The sequence below is a fragment of the Solanum lycopersicum genome, chromosome 6, assembly GCF_036512215.1.
Source record: "Solanum lycopersicum chromosome 6, SLM_r2.1".
Taxonomy (NCBI): Eukaryota; Viridiplantae; Streptophyta; class Magnoliopsida; order Solanales; family Solanaceae; genus Solanum; species Solanum lycopersicum.
This window is the reverse complement of record NC_090805.1, coordinates 10388409-10410610: the sequence shown is the minus strand read 5'-3', so window position 1 is coordinate 10410610 and position 22202 is coordinate 10388409. Positions and strand designations below refer to the sequence as shown.

The following is a 22202-nucleotide window of genomic DNA, read 5'->3' as shown; positions in this document are numbered from 1 at the left end:
CTCTGCCACTTACAATACCCCGTCGCGTATTCAAGTCATCTGCAAAGGATTCTACCCGCCGCTCGATGGAAATTATACTGTAAGGCGGTCACCGCGACGCTTCGGTCGCGGCGACTTAGCCAATGACATGTGCCCTTGGGGGCCATAGGCCCCTACTGTGGGTCAGCAAGCGGATAGCGGGTGCATGCATCGCTTCTAGCCCGCATTCTGACTTAGAGGCATTCAGTCATAATCCAGCACATGGTAGCTTCGCGCCACTAGCTTTTCAACCAAGCGTGATGGACAATTGTGTGAATCAACGGTTCCTTTCGTACTAGGTTGAATTACTATTGCGACACTCTCATTTGTAGGGTAAAACTAACCTGTCTCACAACGGTCTAAACCCAGCTCACGTTCCCTATTGGTGGGTGAACAATCAAACACTTGGTGAATTCTGCTTCACAATGATATGAAGAGCCGACATCGAAGGTTCAAAAAGCAATGTCGCTATGAACGCTTGTCTGCCACAAGCCAGTTATCCATTTGGTAAATTTTCTGACACCTATAGCTTCGAATTTCGAAGGTCTAAAGGATCGTTAGGCCACACTTTCACAGTTCGTATTCGTACTGGAAATCAAAATCAAACGAGCTTTTACCCTTCTGTTCCACACGAGATTTCTGTTCTCGTTGAGCTCATCTTAGGACACCCGTGTTATCTTTTAACAGATGTGCAGCCCCATCCAAACTCCCCACCTGACAATGTCTTCCGCCCGAATCGGCCAGCGAAGCGAGCCTTGGGTCAAAAAAGAGGGGCAGTGCCCCGCTTTCGATTCACGGAATAAGTAAAATAACGTTAAAAGTAGTGGTATTTCACTTTCGCCTTTCGGCTCCCACTTATACTACACCTCTCAAGTAATTTGACAAAGTCGTACTACAGTCAAGCTCAACAGGGTATTCTTTCCCTGCTGATTCTGCCAAGCCCGTTCCCTAGGATTTAGTTACGCTGGATAGTAGACAGGGACAGTGGGAATTTCGTTAATCCATTCATGTGCGTCACTAATTAGATGATGAGGCATTTGGCTACCTTAACAAAGTCACAGTTACACCCGCTGTTTACCCGCGCTTGGTTGAATTTCTTCACTTTGACATTCAGACCACTGGGCAGAAATCACATTGCGTAAACATCCGGTTGGACCATCGAATGCTTTGTTTTAATTAAACAGTCGGATTCCCCTTGTCCATACCAGTTTTGAGTTGGCTGTTCGACACCCGGGGAAGGCCCCCGAAGGAACCGTTCCCAGTCCGTCCCCTATCCGGCACGTGGCGACCCGCTCTCGCAGCAGAAGCAGCTCGAGCAGTCCACCGACAGCCGATGCATTCGGGACAGGGACCCCTGTGCCTAGCCCTTAGAGCCAATCCTTTTCCCGAAGTTACGGATCCATTTTGCCGACTTCCCTTGCCTATATTGTTCCATCAACCAGAGGTTGTTCGCCTTAGAGATGTGATGCGGTTATGAGTATAACCGGGCGTGGACAGCATTCGGTCCTCCGGATTTTCAAGGGGCGTCGGGAGCGCACACGACACCACGCGACGTGCGGTGCTCTTCCATCCGCTGGACCCTACCGCCGGCTGAGCCGATTCCAGGGTGGGCAAGCTGTTAAACAGAAAATATAACTCTTCCTGAGGCTCCCGCCGACGTCTCCGGACAAGCCTGTGGCCGTACATGTTCTTACTTGCGCATGTGCGTGCGCCACCTAGAGTTAGTCATAACAAGAGCTCTAGAACTCGTCACTCACCCGAAAGCAGTGCCGTTTCCACACCAAACGCCATAATAAACCGATCATAAGAAGTTCCCTCGGCGGTGCACAGTCGCCCCGCAGACTTCGCTAGCATGTTTTTGAAAGCGCCCAACGGCGTAGAACGGACGATGCATGCATGCCGTCAAGCGCCCACGCAGCACGCCTACTAAGCCTGTTGGACGCCCCTGACGTCCGCCTTGTAACGCCTTAGTCACCCCGCATACGTCGTTGGCATGTTTTTGCAAGCTCCCAAAGGCGTAGCACGGACGAGCAATGCATTCTATCAAGTGCCCACGCATCACGCCTACTAAGCCCAAAGGACGCCCTTGACATCCACCTGCTTTTGCCTCAGTATCCCCGCAGACGTCGCTCGACTTATTTTGTTGATGCCCAATTGTGTAGCACGGACAAGCCATGCATGCCGTCAAGCGCCCACGCAACACGCCTACTAAGCCCACAGGACGCCCATGACGTCCACCTACCACCACCTCAAACGCCCCGCAGACGTCGCGGACATGTTTTTGTAAACGCCCAATGGCGTAGCATGGACGAGCCATGCATGCCGTCAAACGCCCACGCAACATGCCTACTAAGCCCACAGGACGCCCTTGACGTCCGCTTGCCCTTGCCTCAGCCGCCTCGCAAACGTCGCTATCATGTTTTTGTAGATGCCCAACGGTGTAGTACGAACAAGCCATGCATGCCATCAAGCGCCCATGCAGCACGCCTATTAAGCCCACAAGATGCCCTTGACGTACACCTGTCTTTGCCTCACTCGACCCGTCGACGTCGCCGACATGTTTTTGTAAACGCCCAACGGCGTAGCACGAACAAGCATGCATGCCATCAAGCGACCACGCAGCACGCCTTCTAAGCCCATGGGACGCCTATGCCGTCTGCCTGCCTGCGCCTAAGTCTTCCTCCAATACCTCTACCCCTTTTGAATATGCTTAAAAAAGTTTTACCCATGTGGCAGGAGTAGACATGAATTTTCCAGAGAATCATAATGGAAATGTACAACCCAAATATGCACGTTCTAAGGTACAAACAAACATCAGCTTTCAGAAATGACTTAAATATATATAAAAAAATATTTTTCAACATTTTTTTAATTCTTATTTATTTTTGAAAATTCAAAAAAATTAGTAATAAATTAATAAAAAAATAGGGAAAATATCGGAAAAAATATGAAATCAACTCCGAAAATTCACAAATAAATATGGGAACCTTAAAATTAAAAATTTAATAAATTTAAATTTTTTAAACGTAACGTAAAAAATTAAAAAGCTTAAAAATTAATTATAAAATAATGATTATAAGTCAGAACAATACAGAAATGCTCGAAAATGCTTTTAAACATGTCAAATTAATGATAAGATATATATTTGCAAAAATAAAAGATGTTTCAATATCGTACGAACCGTAATAGTAGTGAAAATGATGTGAAAGAGCCACGTTAGGTGGAAACGTTAGAGAATAGATAATGGAAAGTCGATGAATATGTTTGTTATGCATAAAGGTTGTTTTAAAATCCTTTGATTTATGTACGGCATGAACATCCGCATGTTTCGTCTAGAACACGAACAATGTCGCGCAAGTCATGATCGATGCGGGCAGGCCACGGTCGATCGTTGTGTGATGCCACGCCCGATGTCGTTCGACCATGTGAACTATCCAAAGACGGTGATGTCATACCACGCCCGACATAGTCCGACCGTGTGTGCTGCCCAAGGGCAGTGATGTCATGCCACGCCCGATGTCGTCCAACCGTGTGTGTTGTCCAAGGGCGGTGATGTCATGCCACGCCTGACGTTGCCGACCTTGTTGGTTGTTCAAGGGCGGTGATGACATGCCACGCCGACGTCGTCTGACCGTGTGAGGTGTCTAAGGGCGGTGATGGCATGCCACGCCCGACGTCGTCCGACCGTCTGTGTTGCCCAAAGGCGATGATGGCATGCAACGCCCGACGTCGTTCGATCGTGTGTGCTATCCTAAGGCGATGATGGCATGCCACACCCGACGTCGTTCGACCATTTTTCCTGTCTAAGAGCGATGATGGCAAGCCACGCCTTAGGCCGTTTGACTGTGTCAGCAAGTCCAAAGGCGATGATGGCATGCCACGCCCGACGTCGTTCGACCTTGTTTGCTGTCCTAAGGAGGTGATGGCATGCCACGCCCAACGTCATTCGACCGTGTTTCCCGTCCAAAGGCGATGATGGCATGCCACGACCGACGTCGTCCGACTGTGTCAGCTAGTCCAAAGGCGATGATGGCATGTCAAGCCCGATGTCGTTCGACCGTGTGTGCTGTCCAAGGGCCATGATGGCATACCACGCCTGACGTCGTTCGACCGTGTGTGTTATCCAAAGGCGGTAATGACATGCCACGCCCGACGTCATTCGACCGTGTTTTCCGTCCAAGGGCTATGATGGCATGCCACGCCCGACATCGTTCGACCGTGTGTGCTGCCTAAAGGCGATGATGGCATGCTACATCCGACGTCGTTCGACTGCGTGTTCTCTCCAAAGGACGTGATGTGATGCCATGCCCGACGTCGTTCGACCATGTGTGCGTCCCTAAGGCAATGATGGCATGCCACGCCCAACGTCGTTCGACCGTGTTTGCCGTCCAAGGGCGATGATGGCATGCCACGCCCAACGCCCTCTGACTTTGTGAGCTAGTCCAAAGGCGATGATGGAATACCACGCCCGACGTCGTTCGATCGTTTGTACTTCCAGAAGGCGATGATGGCATGCCACGCCCGACTTTGTTCGACCGTGTGTGCTGTCCAAAGGCTATAATGGCATGCCAGGCCCGACGTCGTTCGACCGTGTGTGCTGTCCAAAGGCGGTGATGGCATGTCAAACCCGATGTCGTTTGACCATGTGTGTTGTCTATAGGTGGTGTTTTCATGCCACGCTCGACGTCGTTCGACTGTGTGTGCTGCACAAAGGCGATGATGGAATGCTACACCCGACATTGTTCTACCGTGTGTGCTATCCAAAGGCAGTGATGTCATGCCACTCCTGACCTAGTCCGACCGTCTGTGCTACCCAAGGGCTATGATGGTATGACACGCCCGACGTCATCCGACCATCTATGCTGCCTAAAGGCGATGATGGCATGCCACGCCCAACGTCGTTCGACTGTGTGTGCTGTCCTAAGGCGGTGATGGCATGCCTAGCCCAACGTCATTCAACCGTGTTTCTCGTCCAAGGGCGATGATGGCATGCCACGCCCGACGTTGTCCGACTATGTCAGCTAGTCCAAAGGAGATGATAACATGCCACGCCTGACGTCGTTCGACTGCGTTTTCCATCTAAAGGGTATGATGGCATGCCACGCCTGATGTCGTTCGACCGTTTGTGCTGTCCAAGGGCCATGATGGCATGCCATGCCCGATAACGTTCGACCGTGTGTGTTGTCTAAAGGCGGTGATGGCATGCCACGCCCGACGTCGTTCGACCATGTTTGTCGTCCAAATGCTATGATGGCATGCCACGCCTGACGTCGTTCGACCGTGTGTACTGTCCAAAGGCGATGATGGCATGCCATGCCCGACGTCATTCGGCCGTGTGTGCTGTCGAAAGGTGGAGATGTCATGCCACGCCCGACGTCGTTTGACCGTTTGTGATGCCCCAAGGCGATGATGGCATGCCACGCCCAATGTCGTTCGACCGTGTTTGTCGTCTAAGATGATGACATGCCACGCCCGATGCCATTCGATTGTGTGAGCTAGTCTAAAGGCGATAGTGGCATTCCACGCCCGACGTCGTTCGACCGTGTGTGCTGCCCAAAGGGGATGATGGCATGCCATGCCTGACATCGTTCGACTGTGTGTGCTGTCCAAAGGTGTTGATGGCATGTCACGCCCGAGGTCGTTCGACCGTGTGTGCTATCCAAAGCGGTGATGTCAAGCCACGCCCGACGTCGTTTGACCGTGTGTGCTGCCCAAAGGCGATGATAGCATGCCACGCCCGACGTCGTTCAACCGTGTGTGCTTTCCAAAGGCGGTTATGGCATGTCAGGCCTTACGTCGTTCTACCGTAATTGTCGTTTAAAGTCTATGATGGCATGCCACGCCTGACGTTGTTCGACCGTGTGAGCTGTCCAAAGGCGGTGTTATCATGCCACGCCCGACAAAGTCCGACCGTATGTGCTGCCCAAGGGTGGTGATTTCATGACACGCCCGACGTTGTCCGACCTTGTGTGCTGTCAAAGGGTGGTGATGTCATACCACGACCGACGTTGCCGACCGTATGTGTTGTCCAAGGGCGATGATGTCATGCCACGTGATACGCTCAAACTTACTTCTCAAATAAGAAGTGAAGCGGTCGTGTCAAGTAAATAACCCAACTAGTGAGGTTGGGATCGTTCCCACGAGGAAAATAGTCTAGACTTAACTTCAACTTGTCATTACTATTGTTTGGTCAATGACTTCCTTGGAAAGTAAAAACAATAAAGGGGGGTTTCTATTTCTAAATGAGTGAAAATAAATAATGAACTTGACAGAGACACTTAACAGCTTTTGAATGTTGGGTTTTAATCAATTTATCAAAGTAACTAGGGTTTACGTGTTCCCCACAGGTTCATAACTTGATAATTCCAACTATAGCAATTCTTTCCTAGTATCTTGCATGCAAAGTGATAAGTTATGTATTTCTAAATCCTTGGTTCGGCATCTAGAAAATCTCACTCCGTACCTTCGTCCGGCTATGTGTGTTGCTATCATAACCCCTATCCTTACCTCATATTAAGCATCGTATTTGATATTTGACTAAGTTATTACCTCATACCAATCAATACTAGCCTATTAGATAGTATACAGTAAATCTATGTTAATAATTCTTTTTCTATTATCTACCTCCTTGGTCCGGCAAGTAGCATTAAAGCGAGTTCTAACGTTGTCTATCCGTTAAAAAGACTTTTAAGCGAATGAATTATTAATACATGCAAGACACTAATCTAGAATTGTTAATTTAGTTTGGGTTTATCTCATTATTTGCCTATGGTTCCCACAACCCTAGTTATGGAGTTTAGTTACTCATAGCCATAAACAAAATATTCAAATATATTAAATACGAATTCATGTACTTACTTCAATGAGAAAGAATAAAATCCAAAATTGCTTGATTAATATCCAAAAATCACTTGCAAGAATCTCAAAATCCAACACTAATACACAAAGTCTAAAAATCTGATGTCTAACAATACAGAGTCTAACCTCAAAAATGAGGTTTTTTGAACTATTTATAAAAAAAACAAAAGCCTAATTAAACAAGGATTCTAATTGCTGGAAATCTGCCAAAACGCGGCTGGGTCGACGGACCATGCGACGAACCGTCATGGCCACGACGGACCGTCAGGGACTCCGTCGTCCCATATTTGTGCAATTTCTTCTGCTGCTATCTTCATTCCCCTCGACGGCAAGTATAACAGACTGTCATAGGAACAACGGTCTGTCGAGGGTATTCGTTCCAAAACACTTCAACTCTAGGAATCTAGGTACCAGGATCACTTCTCTGAACTTCACGACGAACCTGCAGGACGGAACGTCATAGCCACGACGGACCGTCACAAGCTTCGTAATCCCACACTTGGTCAGACTTCCCCATCTTCCTTCAGCAGCTGCACTACGCTGCCACCTACGGACCGTCATAAGCTTCGTAGGTGGTCTCTTTTGCAATTTTTCGCTCAAAATCTCCGCATTCAGCTTTGGACAGATTTTCTGCAAAACAAAGAGAAACTTATATAAAAATTAGCACAAAAAGGCTTTTGGACACACTAAACTTAAGGAAAAAGTATTAATAATATCGTGAAACCACGGTATGTCAAAACCCTCAACTTAAATTCGTTGTTTGTCCTCAAGCGACGCACTATGACTCACTACACAATCTTTGTACAATAGTATCCATGTTTTATCCTTTGCAATCATTTGGCTATCAATCCTGATTAATCTCATCACATCTATGCATGCTATCACTGTTAGGCTTGAAGTTTGTGGGATCAGACCACGCACTAACACCTATCCTCTTCAATTTCTCACCGAGGTGCTAACAATTCCGGTATTGTAACTAGTGTCCTCACATTAAAACAAAATCCTCCTTTTTCACGCAATGATTTCAGTTTGAGTATAAGGATTCCTTTTCAACACTCACTCTCAGAACAAAGTCACACTCATTCATACCTTTTGCCATAAGCTTGCCCTTATTTTCACTGCCTTGAGTTCGCTATACAACCCTTAGGATCACAATTGGAATTTTTTTAGGTAGTAACATAGGCTCAGGGTCAGGTAAGGTATATTTTGGTATACTTTAGTGAATTTTTGCCATCCTTGACATATCGGCTAAACCTTCCACTGTCTCTCATTTTATCTCGCCCAGTTTCTCATATTCTTTCACCTTACTATTTTCTCTTCTTTCTCCATTTGTGTAAGTGACTCTCTTCTTTTCTTGGTTGTATTTCTTGTGTATTTTTCTTTTACTTTACTTTTCTTTTCGTCTAATTCTTGAGTCACTTTACTTTTGTTCTTTCTCTCTCTTTGTTCTTTCAACCCCACTTTCCAGAGCATTCCTCATAGTAGCCACCCTCAACTCATGGCTTTTCCATGAGTAAAGGTACACCATATCCAAAGTTGGGTCAGGGCCATAACGAAGGTTGTTTATGCATTAGCCACCCTCAACTTATGCTTTTGGCATAAGCTGAGGTGCACATGTCCAAGGAGGGACCAGGGCCAACACATTGTTCCTAGAAAAGATAAGTTGAGGTGAAAAAGAAAGGTCAAATGTTAAGCTCAGATTATTTGGATCAAAGAAGGATAACTTTCATTTGGTTTATTTTCTTTAGGCTAGAAATGGGCTATATTGAATAAGGGCCTATGATCCTTTTCTAATTGTCTGTTGCAACTTACTTTTAGCAGGACTAACCAGGCAAGTTCTAGCTCAGTACCAATGGTGTACTATTCAAATTTCCTCACACTCACTTGAAATTTCATCACTATACCAGATTATCAGACACCTCGTTCGAATTTAAGACTTAGGGTAATGCAATGGTGTAACTCTGTTTCATGCTTAGAGCCACACAATTTTCAGGTACTATGCCTAGTCATGCATTATTTTCCAGTTTATTAGGATATCATTTTAGCCATCATGCTTTAGACTTAAACTATTTACAAAAGATATAAACATGCCGGTTAAACAGAAAAAGTAATCAGTCTTTTGGGGAAAAAGAACACAGGAAAGAAAACCCCAAAAGAGGATAGCGAATTGGGATACTCAGACTTTACCCTAACACTCACTATCCATTTACCCCACCCCCAACAAAAAGGCATGCAATTTTCCCCAATGCATAAAAATCTAAATACAAGAGTGGTAGGTGAAGCAAACCTGTGACGCAAAGCGCCGTCGATCAGCAAGATGGTGGGTCCAGTTCCCCGGAACCCACGTCCTCTGCAATCTGGACACCCCCAGTGGTGTCCTCAGCAACAAACGCACCATCAGTATTGCCTCCTGCTATCTCCATAGTGAGGGAGCTAGACGCCCCAACCGCTAACTCAGATGCTCTCATTCGGTTCGCCTCCTCCACAGTAAGGGAGGCTCTCCTCGCAGCCTCTATATCTTGGCGCTCCTTCTTCCATGCTCGCGCCTCGTCCTCTGCTCGACCCCTATGCCTCTTGGCACTCTCTCGAGGGGGAGGTGGTGGAATTTCAGAAGTAGCAAAAAGGGCCGCCAACACTGTGTCCTCAGTAGGCTCGACAAAGGGGCCTCAGACTCTGGCACCCTCGCTTCTAAGATCATGTCGATGTCTGCACGAAGGCTTTCGACTGCAGCCTGAAGAGTCGACACATCCACCAGAGGGGTTGGTCGGTCTAGAACTCTCAACTCAAAGGCGTCCAGGCACTGGTTAACCTCAGCGATCTTCCGCTCTGTAAACTGCATCATTTTCCTCTCTAGACGCTCTTCGGACTCAGTAATCGACCTCTGCATCCACGGCTTGATATGATGCAGAAGAGTGGCCATTTGTGCCTCTAATTTTTAGACTCTTGCAAGCAGGACCAGTGTCGGTAGAGGGGTTGTGCGTGAGGAGCTCGGGGCTATGCTACTACCTAAGATAAGACTCGACCGGGGTAGTGTCAGTGGACGCCTATGTAGTTGTGCGGGCCTAGGCTACCATATCAGCAAGATCATCAGCAAGTGGGGGCAGCTTTGGACGGGGCCCTCTGCGTGGAGCCAACTCATTGGCCTCGTCTCTGATGAGACCGACGTCAACAGTGCCCTGCGGGGTCTTAAGCTAATCTACGTGCCATATGGGCACACCTGTGGACCTGCAAAGGGCAAAGATTATGCACGGGAAAGGGTAGGTAGTAGTGACCTTGAATTCCCTCTCGTGCATGACTGCCTGGAGAATTCATGAAAAGTCCACCTCGAATCCGGCTATCATCGCCGCCATCAACACTGCTCGATCCCAGGTAACTATGTTATCAGCATTTGCGGGGAAAAGGCAGTGACGAACAAGCAGCCAGAAGAACTTTGTTGTGAATATTAGGTTGGCCTTCTTGATGTCCTCCTTCGGCTCAGTCACCCAATCGGTACCCTCTCAATCTGCTGACAGGTGCAGGGCCATCCACCTCTTAGTGGTCTCTCTTAGTGCTGGCTCGCGCAAGAACTGTCCATCCTTTACTATCTGCCAGCGGTAGTCAAACTCGGCAGTGATGGGGGTCCGAGTAGCATCTGCACTCTCGCCGTATAGAAACCGGCAGATGGCTGGCAGGGAAATGTGAACCTGCACACCCCGGACTCGAACCTGCTCCAGTGGGGCCTGTTTAGCAGGGGCAGCCCGCCTATCGATCTGTGGTCGGGGAGTCGCTACGTAGGATGCGTAGAACTCTCGCACCATTTCCTGGCTGTATCTACCCAACGGACGTGCTGTACACTCTAAGTGATGCCTGGTGAAGAGGTTGTGGATCTCCGGCATCATTGGGAGACTCCCTATAAGTACCCGCTGCTCCAAGGTGAGTGTTCGAGTCATCACTCCTTTATCAGTCAGGAACTTGGCGTCGGAGTATACTTGAAATTGCCCATCAACACACCACCGGTTGGGCTAGGCAGTGGCTGGAGTGGGGACCTGAGCTGGTGAGCTGGATGTAGAGTCTGCACTGTCAGCCTCATTAGACGAGGCCGACGCTGCAGCAGTGGCGGGGGTGGGAACCTCAGCAGAGTCAGAGGCTTCCTCAGATCAGGATACTCCCAAGGAGCCAGAGGCTCCTTCCTCATTTGTGGCTGACCCAGAGGGTTTGCCGGTCAGTGTCCGCTCCTCATCAGACCGGGAGGCAGTGACTACGCCGGACGCCACCTTTTTGGGTGTGGCTCTGGGAGCACGTGCAGCATGGGAAGGTGTGGAAGTGCCTGGGGGCACATACTCAGGGTCCCGCTCATCATCAGAGCCGATGATCATGCGTGCAGACGGGGCGACCGACTTTGATCGTCCGCGTGCGTAGCTTCAGTCTTGCTTGGGTGCCATAGTAGATAGTACCTGCAAAGGATCAATATCAATATGAGTAGTGGTAAACAGGACAAGCAAAACCATACGAAATAAAACAGAAAAAATAGTATGTCATTGCTGTAGAAGCAGTGACACACGACAGGCCAGGTGACGGCTCGTCGTGACTATGACTGACCATTGTAAGGTCCGGCATGGTTTACTTAGACTATGTATATATAGAGAACCCTAAAGGAGAGTCTCTGGCTAGCCTGAAGGTATGTGCAGGATAGACTGTCACAGCTACGACGGTCCATCATATTTGTCCGTCGTAGGACACTTGCGAAAAAAATGGAGACCCTTCGGAGAGGGGTCTCTGACCGTTAGGACGATCATGCAGGACGGACCATCGTGGGTACGATGGTCCGTCACATGTGTCCGTTGAACAACACTTGGAAAAAAATGAGAGACCCTTAGAAACAGTGTCTCTGACAACCAGAACGGTTGTGCAGGACGGACCATTGTGAAGACGACGGTCCGTCACATGTGTCTGTTGGGGAACACTTGGGAAAAAAATGAGAGACCCTTAGAAACAGGGTCTCTATCTAGCATGACGGTTGTGCAGGACGGACCGTTGCGAGTACAAAGATCCGTCACATGTGTTCGTTGGGACAGGGGTGCTAGGGCTTTTGCAACGGACCCAACGACGGTCCGTCGTAGGTACGACGGTCCGTCGTAGGTACGACGGTCCGTCGTAGGTACGACGGTCTGTCATCGGGGTCTCGTTCTGAATGACAGTTACTGAACTAAGGGTACCCTAAGCATCCCCGATGAACCCACATCAACCTTGTAGTGTTTTGGTCTTACATGTGACTAACCCAACTACCTAGGAAATTAGCAAAGCAAAAGCACCTATGTCTAGGGTGGTAAACATGGCAATTTCGAACATTTGTGACCTAGGTTAGAGAGAATAGTCTAAAGTAAAAAACATACGATGAGGAACTAAGCATAATACTAACTAATAAACAACAAGGCAAGAGAAATGAGTATAAATTTAGAGACTCATACCTTAGAAATTGAGAAAAACAAATGCACACGTACTCGATGGCAAGGTAAACACTCACAGCAGCAGTTTCCACTAGTAGATAACACTTTAGAGCTTTGGAGAATTGTGAAAGGGCAATGATGGTGTTTGAGAGAGTGTGGAAGTTGAAAAGAGAGGGGAGATTAGAGGAATAATGAAGTAATGGGGGAGAAATGAGGGTTTGGGGGGTTTAAACATTCTGATTTTGAAAAAGGGTTCCGCCGGGTCGGGTTGGGTATACCTCATTAATCACGCGACGATTCCTCAACGACGGACCATCGCAGTTGTGACGACCCATCGTTTGTTCCGTCGCGTGTGCCCTAGTTTCATAACAGAAAAACATACCTGGTATGACGGATGCATACGACGGTCCATCGCAGGCGCGATGGTTCGTCGATGTATCAGTCAGTGATTGCTGCAGAGTAATTTTCTGTAGAATTTCCTCGTGATGTGCCTGCAAATTTAAAACTCATTAATAGAAAAATGTTACCATTACTAAAAAGATGATAAGTATTGGGTTGCCTCCTAACAAGCGCCTTATTTAATGTCGCGGCACGACTGGGACCCTTGATTACTCAGTCTTCATCAAGATGGTATGCCTCTATCACTTCATTTGCCGATTCAGCATGCCCGAAATAGATTTTTATGCCCTGTCCATTCACCTTGAACCGCACACCCTCTTTAGTTTCCAGCTCAACTTCTCCATGAGGGAATAGTTGGGTAACCAAGTAAGGACCAGTCCATTTGGACTTGAGCTTGCCCGGAAATAAGCGCAACCTAGAATTGAATAACTGCACTAAATCCCCGACCATAAACTCTCGCTTTTCAATTTTGTTGTCATGGTACTTCTTCATCTTTTCTTTGTATAGTGTTGAGCTGTCATAGGCTTTTAGGCGAAATTCATCGAGTTCATTCAACCCATTTAACCGTTGCTCTGCAGCTTCGCTCCAATCCATTTTTAACTTCTTCATAGCCCACATGGCTTTATGCTCTAACTCAACCGGAAGATGACAAGCCTTCCCATATACAAGTTAGTATGGAGACATACATATGGGAGTCTTATATGCTGTCCGGTAGGCCCAAAGAGCATCATCAAGCCTCCTTGACCAATTCTTTCTACTAGCATTCACTGTTTTTGACAATATCTGTTTTATTTCCCGATTAGACACTTCAACTTGCCCACTAGTTTGAGGGTGGTAAGGAGTTGCCACATTATGGAGAACCCCTTATTTCTCCAATAACCCCTTCAACAATCTGTTGCAGAAGTGGGAGCCCCCATCATGTATAATGGCCCTTGGGGTTCCAAAACGAGAGAAAATATTCTTTTTCAAGAATGCAGTGACACTCTTTCCTTCATTGTTTGCAAGGGCTATGGCTTCAACCCATTTAGATACATAATCGACTTCTACTAGAATGTACTTCACGCCATGAGAACTCACAAAAGGGACCATAAAGTCAATACCCCAAACATCAAATAACTCAATCACAAGAATGGGGTTTAGAGGGAGCTCTTGCTTTCTTGAAATACCACCATCTCATTTACGTTTGTCACATGCTTTAGCAAACCCATGAGCATCTTGATGAAGAGTTGGCCAATAGTAACCACATTGTAATATCTTATGCGCGGTTTGGATACCACTGTGATGTCCACCAACGGATGAGGAATGGCATGCCTCCAACACACTCAACATTTCACATTCTGGCACACAACGCTGAATAAGCCCGTCGGCACAACTCCTATACAAGTATGGTTCATCCCAAACGAACTTCTTCACATCGTACATGAACTTTTTCCTTTGATTAAAGGACAATTCTGATGGAACAATATCACTAGCCAGATAGTTTGCAAAATCTGTGAACCATGGAATCAAGTCTTGTGAAGCAGCCAATACATGTTCATCGGGGAAAGTATCATCATATGTCAGTGTTATCCCCTAACTCTCTCATAGCTTCATCCTCTAAACGAGACAAGTGATCAGCAACTTGATTTTCAGTTCCTTTTCTATCCAGAACTTCAAAGTCAAATTCTTGTAGCAGTAATACCCAACAAATCAGCCTAGGTTTCGCATCCTTCTTTGCCATCAAATATATCAATGCTGAGTGGTCAGTATGCACTATAACTCTAGTACCTAGCAAATAGGAGCAAAATTTCTCAAAAGCAAAGACTACTGCAAGGAGTTCTTGCTCAGTCACTGTGTAGTTCTTCTGAGCTTCATTTAGGGCTTTACTAGCATAGTAAATGGGGTGAAGGATTTTGTTTTTTCTCTGTCCCAATACTACACCAAGAGCCACCCCACTAGCATCGCACATTACCTCAAATGGACTGTTCCAATCCAGAGAAATAATGATAGGCGCAGACACTAACTTTTCTTTTAGCTCACCGAATGCTTTAAGACAGGATTCATCAAAACAAAATTTACAATCTTTCTCTAGCAGTTTGCACAATGGGTGTGCAATCTTTGAAAAGTGTTTGATGAATCTCCGGTAAAAACCTGCATGCCCAAGAAAACTTCTCACACCTTTCACAGAGATCGTTTGGGGAAGTCTCTCTATTACCTCGACTTTAGCTCGATCAACCTCTATGCCCTTTTCTGAAATGCGATGACCCAACACAATACCCACTTTCACTATGAAATGACACTTTTCCCAGTTTAGTACTAAATCGCATTCTTCATATCTCTTATGTACCTCAGATAAATAGGTCAAACACCGCTTGAATGAATCACCAACCACAGAAAAAATCATCCATAAAAACTTCTATAGTATCCTCCACCATGTCAGAAAATATTGATATCATACATCTCTGAAATATTGCGGGTGCATTGCACAACCCAAACGACATTCTTCTGAACGCAAAGGTCCCATATGGACAAGTGAAAGTGGTTTTCTCTTGATCTTCTGGTGCAATAGAAATCTGATTATACCCCGAATACCCATCAAGAAAACAATACCACCCTTTTTCCTGCAAGTCTATCCAACATCTAATCCATGAAGGGCATAGGAAAATGGTCTTTTTCAGTCCATGAGTTCAGTTTACGGTAATCCATACACACCCTCCATCCAGTAACCGGTCTCATTGGAACAAGTTTATTTCTTTCGTTGGGGACCACAGTCATTCCCCCTTTCTTAGGTACACACTAAACCGGGCATACCCAACTACTATCAGCGATTGGATAGATTACTCCGGCATCCAACCACTTAATGATTTCCTTCTTCACAACCTCTTGCATAAGAGGATTCAAGCATCTTTGGTGCTCAATACTCGGCTTATGATCAGGCATGAGTTGGATTTTATGAGAGAAAATACCAGGAGGGATCCCAATAATGTCTGCAATAGTCCACCCAATAGCTCTTTTGAACCTTTTTAGCACGTTTACCAAACTCTGAACTTGTTGTTCATCCAAGTCTGATGCAATGATTACCGGAAAAGTGTCACCATTTCCTAAGAATTCATACCTGAGATGAGGTGGGAGAGCTTTTAGTTCTAACTTTGGAGCCTCCTCTATAGATGGTTTCGCAGGTGGGGACTCGCGATTCTTCATATCAAGCTCAAATTTCTTCGGTTTTAACAACATCACCTCGGTCAAGAGCCGCGACTAATGACTCATACTCTTCAATGCAATCGCTATCAAAGTTCATTATCACATCCGCTAATGCTTCTACACCTAGACGTTCTTCTATTTGTGTCTCAGATGTCTCACCCATGTTGTAGGATATAGCAGATACCGATTGGAGCTCACCACTCTGCCTCATGGACCTACAAATATTAAAGGTTACTTCCTCATTGTTCAACCGAAATTTCATCTGCCCCTTTTCCATGTCTACTAAGGCTCTTCCCATAGCAAGGAATGGCCTCCCAAGAACAATGGGCACTTCAAAATTGACTTCGCAATCCAGAATAACAAAATCTGCTCGAAATATGAATGACTCCACTTTTACAAGCACATCGTGGAGTATACCTATAGGACGTTTTACTGTTTGATCAGCCATCAAAAGCCGCATCGCAGTGGGCTTTGGGTCACCCAAACCTAACTTCTTGTAAATCGAGAGGGGCATGAGATTTATGCTTGCCCCCAGATCACATAATGCTTTCGCAAAATGAAATAACATGATTGTACAAGGAATAGTGAACGCATTCAGATCTTCTTTCTTTTGGACCAGAGATCTTGTAGCAATAGGACTACAATGCTGCATTCTATCATCATCCTTCAAAGTAACTGATCTTTTCTTTGTGACCAGATCTTTAATAAACTTGGCGTAACCGGGCATTAGTTCTAAAGCTTCTACCAAAGGGATATTGATAGAATGTTGCTTCAACATTGTTATAAAACGCCGATATTTTCCATCATCGGTCTTTTTCAATAATCTTTGAGGAAATGGAGGTGGTGGCCTAGGCATAGGAGTTACCTTTTTAGACACCTCAGCATCTTTTGCAGTGTTATCCTCTAATTCAACATCAACATTTACCACTTTATCAGTATCTTTTGTCACCTTATTCTCATTAGATGGCCTAGGTGGGTCAATGGTTTTCTTGCCACCGCGAGTAGTAATTGCCATACAATGTCCATCATTTTTCGGATTTTGGACAGTGTTGCTAGGAAGAGTGCCTGGTTGCCGTGTGTTCACAATTGCAGATAATTGGGCCAATTGTAACTCAAGTTGCTTAATTGATATTTCATGTGTATCAACTTTTTGTCCCATACCCGCTAAATCATTCCTCAACTCTTTATTGTGCTCATCACTAGCATCGAACATCCAAAATGCAACATATCCTCAACTCGCGACATACTACCTCCACCATCCCTAGGAGTAACTTCACGATTTTGAGGAGGAACATAGGGTCCATTCCTGTCGTTTCTATTACCATAGTTACACCTGTTGAAGTTGTTGTCGTGATTGTAGTTTCCATCTCGGACATAATGACCCTCACAATTTTAGTTACCACAGTTCCGACCTTGGTTCCCTTGACCTTGGCGCCAATTCTCCTGATTAGAGCCTTGGGCACTTGGTCGGAAACCCCCCATCTGTTCATTTACTGCATAGGAATCCTCCTCATAATAACACTCATCGTTTGGAGGTGGTGGTGTAGCCATGTAGTTGACTGCATTTATCTTTTATGCACCCCCCAGTTACATGTTTTAGTACCAACCCAAGCTCAGTTCTCATCTGAGCCATTTCTTCACGAATCTCATCTGTGGCTGGGTTGTGAGTGGACTGCACTGTGAAGGTGTTTCTTCTTGTATCGGACTTCCTAGTACTCCAAGCTTTGTTATTTCGGGAGATTTTCTCTAATTTTTCAGCAATCTCAGCATAAGGGCATTCTCCATAAGATCCACCTGCTATAGTGTCAAACACCGCTTTGTTGTTATCATCATGTACCCGATAGAAGTATTTCTTCAGTGACTCATCATCTATACGGTGATTTGGAACACTTCTCAAGAATAAGGTGAATCTATCCCAAGAACTACTAACTGACTCTCTTGGTAGTACCACAAAGTTGTTCACTCTATCTTTGTAGTTTAGTTTCTTGGAGACCGGATAGTAGTGTGCTAAGAAGACATCTCTTAATTGGTTCCAAGTGAAGATTGAGTTGTATGGGAGCTCAGTGAACCATATAGCAGCCTCTCCCGTCAGTGAGTGAGGAAACACTGTGAAACCTATTACATCTAGATCCAAATTAGGCCTCCCCACACAACTTTTACACACTACCCTTACCTTAGCTATATGGGCATGTGGATCCTCAGAAGGTAGCCCTGAAAACAAACCTCTGGCAGTGAGCATTTGCATCAGGCTACTACTTACCACAAAAGTGTGGCCTGTGGGTAGAGGGGGCAAGACAAGTGGCCCATCCGAGTCTGCTATGTTGTCATACCCTCTGTAGTATGCTTGGGGCCGTGGAACAGGATTTTGTCCCCTCTGTTGATGTTCGCCCAGAGCATCGGGTAACATCTGACCATGAACATCAACCAGAGCTGGAATGTTCTGGTTCAGATCCGCATCATTTATTCCCAAGTTTCGATTCATATTACGCAGTGTACGCTGTAACTCGTGATCGTAGGGAAACAAGGGTTCTCTTCCTCTCCGTGTATTTGGCATACAAGGAGGATAGTTCTGAAAAGAAATCAAAAACAATAAAACAAAGTAAAATCAAGAAAATATCAACTAAACTATTGTAATAAGTTCAAGTTAATGGAAAAGCTATGATCCCCGGCAGTGGCGCCACAATTTGATACGATCAAACTTAATTCTCAAATAAGAAGTAAAGCGGTCGTATCAAGTAAATAACCCAACTAGTGAGGTTGGGATCGGTCCCACGAGGAAAATAGTCTAGACTTAACTTCAACCTGTTATTACTATTGTTTGGTCAAGGACTTCCTTGGAAAATAAAAATAATAAAGGGGGTTTCTATTTCTAAATGAGTGAAAATGAATAACGAACTTGACAGAGACACTTAACAGCTTTTGAATGTTGGGTTTTAATCAATTAATCAAAGTAACTAGGGTTTACGTGTTCTACACAGGTTCATAACTTGATAATTCCAACTATAACAATTCTTTCCTAGTATCTTGAATGCAAAGTGATAAGTTATGTATTTCTAAATCCTTGGTCCGACATCTAGAAAATCTCACTCCGTACCTTGGTATGGCTACGTGTGTTGCTATCCTAACCCTTACCCTTACCTCATATTAAGCATCATAGTTGATATTTAACTAAGTTATTACCTCGTACCAATCAATACTAGCCTATTATATAGTATAAACTAAATCTATGTTAATAACTCTTTTTCTATTATCTACCTCCTTGGTCCAGCAAGTAGCATTAAGGCGAGTTCTAACGTTGGCCATCCGTTAAAAAGACTTTTAAGCAAAAGAATTATTAATACATGCAAGACACTAATCTAGAATTGTTATTTTAGTTTGGGTTTATCTCATTATTTGCCTATGGTTCCCACAACCCTAGTTATTGAGTTTAGTTACTCATAGCCATTAACACAATATTCAAATATATTAAATACGAATTCATGTACTTACTTCAATGAGAAAGAATAAAATCCAAAGTTTGCTTGATTAATATCCAAAAATCACTTGCAAGAATCTCAAAATCCAACACTAATACACAAAGTCTAAAAATCTGATGTTTAACAATACACAGTCTAACCTCAAAAACGAGGTTTTTCGAACTATTTATAAAAAAACAAAAACCTAATTAAATAAGGATTCTAATTTCTAGAAATCTACCAAAACGCGGCTGGGTCGACGGACCATGCGATGGACCGTCATGGTCACGACGGACCGTCATGGACCCCGACGTCCCATACTTGTGCAATTTCTTCTGCTTCTATCTTCATTCCCCTTGACGGCAAGTATGACAGACCGTCATAGGCACAACGGTCCTTCGAGGGAATTCGTTCCAAAACACTTTAACTCTAGGAATCTGGGTACTGGGATCACTTCTCTGAACTTCATGACGAACGTGCAGGACGGACCGTCATAGCCACGACGGACCGTCACAAGCTTCGTAATCCCACACTTGGTCAGACATCCCCAACTTCCTTCAGCAGCTGCACTACGCTGCCACCTACGACAGTCATAAGCACGACGGACCGTCATAAGCTCCGTAGGTGGTCTTTTCTGCAATTCTTCGCTCAAAATCTCTACATTAAGCTTTGGACAGATTTCCTTCAAAACAAAGAGAAACTGATATAAAAGTTAGCACAAAAAGGCTTTTGGACACACTAAACTTAAGGAAAAAGCACTAATAATATCCTAAAACCACGGTATATCACTACGCCCGACGTTGCTGACCGTGCGTGCTATCCAAGGCCGGTGGTGTCATGCCACGCCCAACGTCGTCCGACCGTGCATGCTGTCCAAGGGAGATGATGTCATGCCACGCCCGACATCGTTCAACCGTGTGTGTTGTCCAAGGGCTGTAATGTCATGCCACGCCGACATCATCCGACCATGCGTGCAGTTAAAGGGCAGTGATGGCATGCCACGCCCGACGGCATTCGACCATTTGTGCTTCGCAAAAGCAATGATGGCATGCCACGCCGGACGTCGTTTGAGCGTGTGTGCTGCCCAAAGGCGATGATGGCATGCCACGTCCGACGTCGTTCGACCATGTGTGCTTTCCAAAGGTATTGATGTCATGCCACACCTGACGTAGTCTGACTGTATATGAAGTCCAAAGGTGGTGATGTCATGCCACGCCCGACGTAGTCCGACCTGTGTGCTGCCCAAGGGTGGTGATGTCATGCCAAGACTGACGTCGTCTGATGGTGTGTGCTATCCAAGGGCGGTAGTGTCATGCCACGCCCAACGTCGTCCGACTGTAAGTGTTGTCCAAAGGCGATGATGGCATGCCACACCTGACGTTGTTTGACCATGTGTGTTGTCCAATGTGTGCTGCCCAAAGGCGATGATGGCATGCCATGCTCGACGTCGTCCGACCGTATGCGCTGTCGAACATCGGTGATGTCATGCCATGCCCGACGTTGCCGACCATGTGTGCTTTCCAAGGGCGGTGATGTCATGTCCGCCTGACGTTGCCGACTGTATGTGCTATCCAAGGGCGGTGATGTCATGCCACGCCCGACGTCGTCCGACTGCGTGCAGTCCAAGGGCAGTGATGTCATGCCACGCCCGACATCGTTCGATCGTGTGTGCTGTCCAAGGGCAGTGATGTCATGTGACATCGTCCAACCATGCGTGCAGTCCAAGGGCGGTGATGGCATGCCACGCCCGACGTCGTTCGACCGTTTGTGCTGCCCAAAGGCGATGATGGCATGCCATGCCGGATGTCGTTCGACCGTGTGTGCTTCCCAAAGGCGATGATGGCATACCATGCCCAATGTGGTTTAACCGTGTGTCTTGTCCAAAGGCGGTAATAGAATGTCATGCCCGACGTTGTTCGACCGTGGGGTGCTGTCCAAAGGCGGTGATGGCATGCCACGCCTGACGTCGTTCGACCGTGTTTTCCTTCCAAGGGCTATGATGGCATGCCTCACCCAACGTCGTTCAACCGTGTGTGCTGCCCAAAGTCGATGATGGCATGTCACGTACAACGTCTTTCGACAATGTGTGCTGCCCGAAGGCGATGATGGCATGCCATGCCAAACTTCGTTTGACCGTGTGTGTTGTCCAAAGGCGGTAATGGCATGTCATGCCCGACGTCGTTCGACCGTGTGGTGCTGTCCAACGGCGGTTATGGCATGCCACACCCAACGTCGTTCGACCGTGTTCACCGTTCAAGGGCTATGATGGCATGCCTCGCCCGACGTCGTTCAACCGTGTGTGCTTCCCAAAGGCGATTATGGCATGCCACGCCCGACGTCGTTCGACCGTGTGTGCTGTCCAAAGGCGGTGTTGTGATGCCACGCCCAACGTCGGTCGACCGTGTGTGCTGCCCAAAGGCGATGATGGCATGCCACACCCAACGTTGTTCGACTGCATTTTCTGTCAAAAGGCGGTGATGGCATGCCACACCCGACGTCGCTTGACCGTGTGTGCTTCCCAAAGGCGATGATGACATTCCACGCCCGACGTCGTTCGACCGTGTGTGTTGTCCAAAGGAGGTGATGGCATGTCATGCCCGATGTCGTTTGACCGTGTGTGCTGTCCAAAGGCAGTGTTGGCATGCCACGCCCGACGTCGTTCGACAATGTTTGCCGTCCAAGGGCTATGATGGCATGCCACGCCCGACGTCGTTCAACCGTATGTGCTTCCCAACGGCGATTATGACATGCCACGCCCGACCTCGTTGGACCATGTGTGTTGTCCAAAGGCGGTGATGTGATGCCACGCCCTACGTCGTTAGATTGTGTGTGCTGCCCAAAGGCGATATGGCATGCCACGGACAAC

General features: G+C 46.6%; 2 pseudogenes; one reads left to right on the top strand and one right to left on the bottom strand.

Moving 5' to 3' along the window:
• Positions 1-443: 443 nt before the first annotated feature.
• LOC101245746 (uncharacterized) lies at positions 444-977 on the top strand (annotated as a pseudogene).
• Positions 978-11214: 10237 nt separating this feature from the next.
• On the bottom strand, positions 11215-18363 carry LOC138349209 (uncharacterized; annotated as a pseudogene).
• Positions 18364-22202: the final 3839 nt, after the last annotated feature.